At 32.6% G+C, this 6139-nt stretch overlaps 1 non-coding gene across 1 annotated transcript; it reads left to right on the top strand.

Moving 5' to 3' along the window:
* Nucleotides 1-4852: 4852 nt before the first annotated feature.
* On the top strand, nucleotides 4853-4959 carry LOC118995635 (U6 spliceosomal RNA). The gene has a single exon (XR_005068330.1). It is a non-coding gene; the product is annotated as a U6 spliceosomal RNA (small nuclear RNA).
* The last annotated feature ends 1180 nt before the right edge of the window (nucleotides 4960-6139 follow it).

Raw genomic sequence — 6139 nt, forward strand, 5'->3', positions numbered from 1 at the left:
AAAACATCAACATTTAAGTGGTGAACAAGAAGCAGGAAAACAGCTGGAGCTACTATTTTGTCAATACATATGACATATAGCCCTGGCTGGTGTAGCTCAGTAGATTGAGTGCGGGCCTGCGAACCACATGATTGCAGTTCGATTCCCAGTCAGGGCACATCCCTGGCTGGGTTGCAGGCCACTTCCCAGAAGGGGACTCATGAGGGCAACCATACATTGATATTTCTCTCCTTCTCTCCTTCTCTTCCCCTCTAAAGATAAATAAATAACTCTTTAAAAAATAAAATAAATATGACATATATAATATAAAATTTCAATTAATGAACTTTCATAATAGAAGATTTATAAACCAAAGAGGGAAGAAACTTTACAATATATAACCTGAAGATTCTACAAGTATGATTTGGTGCAAATTGCTATTGTCTTCAAGGAAATTTTATTCCATCTTGATTCTAACATCAGCCCTAAAATCAGTACTATTCTAATACCACTGGAGTAGAAGAAAATGCATGCACACACACACTCTGCGGGAGCAGGTTCAGCAAGCATCTAAAACTCTGCAGCAGGAGTTTACTTCCATTAACATCATCATAGGCATTTTTTAAATGTGGTTTAGTACAGAATTCTTCAAGGTGCTTTGTGCACAGACCATTAGTAATCAAATCACCTAGAGTATACAGGAATCTGCAAGTTTCAAGAAAAGAAACAATGAAATAGTTTTGTTAACATATATTTAACAATTTGAAATGTAAGACTATGATGTCTGTAAAAATTTCCAAATGTATTGAATAATCATTCATCATTAAGGGTGGTGCATGCACTTTCAAGCACTGTGTTGGTATTTATTTTTAATCTTGGAAAACATGTCTTTTCTCATTATTTTCATGACATATTAGTTGATTTTTTATTTTTCTTTTTATTACTGGGTTTCTTTAAATTCTTGATTCCCAAAACTAAATTAATGGTTCAAAACTGATTCATTGAAGCATTAAAAAGTATTCATGTATAATAATGTAAATATAGTTACTCAGATTAATGTTTTTACATATAATAGTAAACAGAACTATAAGAAAAATATAAAATGTGAATATGCAAATATGATTATTTCATACATGCATCCAAAAATAAGAGTGCAATAAGAAAATTAAGATAATACATGAGACTTTCTTGCTTTACTTCTTGCATCTAGATGATTGCCTGTTATAAAACTGTGACAATTATGGCATGAAGCTATTATGCTATTTTCATGCTATTTTCAGAGGGAATATTGTTACTGTTCTAGTAAATTATTTTTTTTAAAAATGAGTATGAAACAAGGCTAATTTTTGGAAATTGTATAAATTTTTAATTGTATAAAATTAATTTTTGAAATTGTATACATTTTTAATTGTATAAAATTAATTTTTGGAAATTGTATAAAAACAAGTATAAGTCATTAATTTTGGTAAATTTGTAAGAACAGTAACAAAGATTGCAACAAGTGATATGTCAAGAAAATGTATAAGAGCCTATTGTCATGGGAGAAGCTAGGGGAGACACTGCTTGAAGTTTGTGAGCAGAGGCTTGGCTCACACAGTTGGAGCACAATAGGAAGGGTCACAACAGGAGAACAAGCCAAGCATTCAGTTTTAAGTGGAGTCAGTTGTTCCCACCTGGGGACTTTCTTAGGAACCCAGGTCCTGCAGATGAACACATGATGAAGAAACCAGGAAGATGGACTTCCATTTGCATTATCTTAAACAGAAGCAACTTATTGTAAAGACTGAATGACAACATATGGTGAATGACTTCAGGGAATAGGGAAATCCAAAACACTGTCACCTCCACACAAGTAGGAAATAAACTGGCAATAACAGTTAAAATCAAACTAATGAGAAATCTGTAAACTAATCAAAAGTTTACAGCAACCAGGTGAATGATTAAACAAGAACAAAAGAGCTTAATCTCTGTTTTAAAGAGAAATTCTGTCAAATCATTAGCTGTTTATCAAGTTAACAGGAAAGAAATGTAAGTGGCCATATAAAACAAACAATACAGACTTTAGCAAATAAGTTCATAAAAACTACTAAACAAACAAACAGCAATGATTTCAACAACCAGTAACATAAAAAATCTAGGAAGGAATAAAAATCTAATCCCTACATTTATCACATTATAATATTCAAATGTTTAATTTTAGCAAAATATTATAATGCATACAAAAATATGGCTCATACACAGGAAAAAATTAATAGAGACTATCCCTGAGGAATCCCAGATATTGGACTTAATAAACAAAGACTTAGAATGAAGTATTTTAAGTGTACTCAAGAAGCCAGAAGAGACCATGTACAAAGAACTAAAGAATATCATGTAAATGCTGTGTCAGCAAATAAAGAATATCAATAGATATAAATTATAAGAAATAATCAAATACAGATCCTAGATATAAAAAGTATCATAACTGAAATAAGAATTTCACTAGAGAGCTTCAACCTTGAATTTCAGCTGGCAAAAAAATAATCAGTGCACTTGAACTAGGTCAACTGAGGTTAGTCAGTCTGGGAAACACAAAGATAAAAGAATAAGAAAAATCAACAGAATTTAAGAGACAGGTAGGACCTCATAAAATGTACCATCATAAGAATAATGGAAATCTTAGTGGAAGAGAAAAGGGAAAATACATTTGAAGAATAATTGCTGAAAACTTCCCAAATATGATGAACTATATAACCCTGCACAACTAATAAGGTCAATGAATCCAAGTAGGAGAAACTTAAAAACATCCATACCAAGACAAATTATAATTAAACCATCAAAGCCAAACACAAAGAAAGAATCTGGAAAGAAGCAAGAAAAAAAACAGATTCATTATGTACAAGGAATCTTTGATTAGAAAAGCAGCTGATTTCCAATCAGAAACCATGAAGGATATGAGATTGTATGAAGATATATTCCCAGTCATGAAAAAAAAGCCCTGTTAATCAATAATTCTATATCCAGCAAAACTATCCTTCAAAAAATGAAGAGATATCCCCAAGTAAACAAACAAATGGAAAAGTTCACCACTAGTAAGTAGACTTTCCTCAGGAGAAATGCTAATATAAGTCTTTCAGGCTAACAAAGCATGAATCCTTTTGAAGAAATAAAGAAAATCATAAAGGTAACTATATAGGTGCATATAAAATCAGTAGTACTGTGTTTTTGGTTTGTAACTCATCCATCTTTCCTATATAATTTAAAATACAACTACCTAAATAATATTTACAAATCTACACTGACAGGCAAACAATGTTCAAAGAGGTAATTTATTATAATAACAATGAAAAGGGAGTTTAGAACTTCATAAGAGAAAAATTTGTAGATTCTTGAATCTAATTTCAATGAGGCATTAATTCAAAGCAGATCATGTTATGAGTTAAATTCTTAATTGCATTAAAATATTAATGGGCAACTACTAAGAAAATATCTTAAAATATATAATAAATAAATAAATCGGAAGGGAGTAAATATGGAGCACTAGAAAAAAATCACTTAATCACAAAGGAAGGCAGTACTACAGGAACTGAGGAACAAAATGATATGACATTGGAAAAACAAATAGCAAAATGATATAAGTTCCTTATTAGTAACAGCTTCAAATATAAATAGATTAAAATCTCCAGTTAAAAAAATAAAGATTGACAGATGGTTTTAAAAATTAATCTAACAATAGGTCATCTGCAAAAAACTCAGTTTATATCCAAAAACACAAATAAGTTGAAATAAAAAGAGAAAAAAATTACAATTTATGCAAACAGTGCCAAAAAGGCTGGAATGGTTAATATCAGATACAAGAGACTTTATGACAAATATTGTTATGAAAGATAGAAGGACATTATATAATAATAAACTGTCCATTGTATCAAGAGAATACAATAATTATAAATGTGTCTCACCTAAGAGAATCCAAAATAACATAAAACTGACGGGAAAAATTCAAAGTTCAACAAAATAACCTTATTGCTGATATAAAGGAAGTTTTATATCAGCAATGGTCTGGATGGAAAAGCAAACCAGCCACAACTTTCCCTGATACTAAATGATAATTTAGAGCAAGGTCTTAATGAAGTCTACAACAGGTGGGGAAGCTCAGAAGAAATGTTTGAAAATAGCAGTTTTTGGTTCACAATGTCCAAGGACAGAAGCCTTCTCCATAATGTAAAAATGAAAGGAGAAGCAGCAAGTGCTAATATAGAAGCTGCAGAAGGTTTTTCAGAATATTTACCTAAGACAATTAGTGAAGGTAGTTACACTAAAGAACAAATTTTCAAAGTACATAAAACAGCATTAGAGTTGAAGAAGATGCCTTCTAGGACTTTTGTAGCTGGCAAAGAAATACCAATGCTTGGCTTCAAAGCTTCAAAGGACAGGCTGATTCTGTCTTTAGGGGCTAATGCAGCTGGTGACTTTAAGTTAAAGTCTATGCTCCTTTACCATTCTGAAAATCCTAGAGATCTTAAGAATCATGCTAAATCTACTCTGCCCGTGCTCTATAAATGGAACAAGAAAGCCTGATAAAAATATGCCTGTTTACAACATGGTTTACTGAATATTTTAAGTCCACCTTCTATTGCTCAGAAGAAAAAAATTCCTTTTAAAACATTACTGTTCATTGATAATGCTCATGGTCACCCAAGAGCTCTGATGAAAATGAACAGTAAGATTAATCTCTTTTTCATATCTGCTATGATAACATTTGGTAGCCCATGTGTCAGGGAGTAATTCCAACTTTTGAGTCTTATTACTTAAAAATCCATTTTATGAGGCTATAGCTGCTATAGATAACACTTCCTCTGATGGGTCTGGGCAAAGTCAGTTGAAAACCTCTGGAGTGCTCATTTTGGCAGTACATATACTGAAATCGAAACGATGCACAGAAAATTAGCATGGCCCCTGCACAAGGATAATACCCAAATTCATGAAGCATTCCATATTAAAAAAAAAAAAAACACCTTTGGAAAGGATTCACCATTCTAGATGACATTAAGAACATTTGTGATTCATGGAAAGAGGTCAAAATTTCAATGTTAACAGGAGTTTGGAAGAAGTTGATTCCAACCCTCATAGATAACTGAGCATCTCAAGACTTCAGTGGAGGAAGTAACTGCAGATGTTGTGGAAATGGCAAGAGAACTAGAATTAAAAGTGGAGCCCAGCCCTGAATGGTATAGCTCAGTGGACTGAGCATGGGCTGTGGACCAACGGTCACCAGTTTCATTCCCAGTCAGGGCACATGCCTGGGTTGCAAGCCAGGTTCCCAGTGAAGGGTACACAGGAGGCAATTACACATTGATGTTCTCTCCCTCTTTCTCCTTCCCTTCCCCTCTCTCTAAAAATAAATAAATAAAATTTTTATGGAAAAGAAAAAAAGAAGTATACAAGAGTATTTTAAAAAGTAGAACCCGAAGATGTGACTGACTTGCTACAATGTAATGATAAAACTTCTATGGATGAGAAATCCTTCTAAAAAAATTTTAGAACACTATAAAAAACACTCCCACAGTAAAACACTCCTTTAGGAGTGTTTTGTTATGATGGAATCCATACCTGGTGATGAATCTGTGAAGATCCTTGTAACGACAGCAAGGGACTTAGAATATTACATACATTTAGGTGATATAGCAGCAGCAAGGTTTGGGAAGATTGACTTCAATTTTGAAATAAGTTCTACTGTGGGTAAAATGCCATGAAAGGGGATCACAAGTGACAGAGAAATGTGTCCTGAAAGGAAGTGTCAATCAGTGCAGCAAACTTTATTATCTTATTGTGCGAGATGGACACAGCCATCCAGCCTTCAGCAACTGCTACTAATCATCAGCAATCATCAACATTAAGGCAAGACCCTACTCCAGCAAAGAGATTACAGCTCACTGAAGGTTCAGGTAATGGTTAATTTTTTTAGAAATAAAATATTTTTTACTTTAGGTATGTTCATTTTTAGACATAGTGCTATTACACACTTAATAAACTATGGTATAAGCATAATTATTCTGTATACCAAGAAACAAAAAATGTGTGATTTGCTTTATTGCAATATTTGATTTATGGCAGTACTCTAAAACCCAGGTTAATATCTCTCCAAGGTATGCTTGTATTTTCTTATGCTAAACATTTGCTA

This window comes from Sturnira hondurensis, unplaced genomic scaffold, assembly GCF_014824575.4.
Source record: "Sturnira hondurensis isolate 20B ecotype Veracruz unplaced genomic scaffold, ASM1482457v3 Scaffold0010128, whole genome shotgun sequence".
Classification (NCBI taxonomy): domain Eukaryota; kingdom Metazoa; phylum Chordata; class Mammalia; order Chiroptera; family Phyllostomidae; genus Sturnira; species Sturnira hondurensis.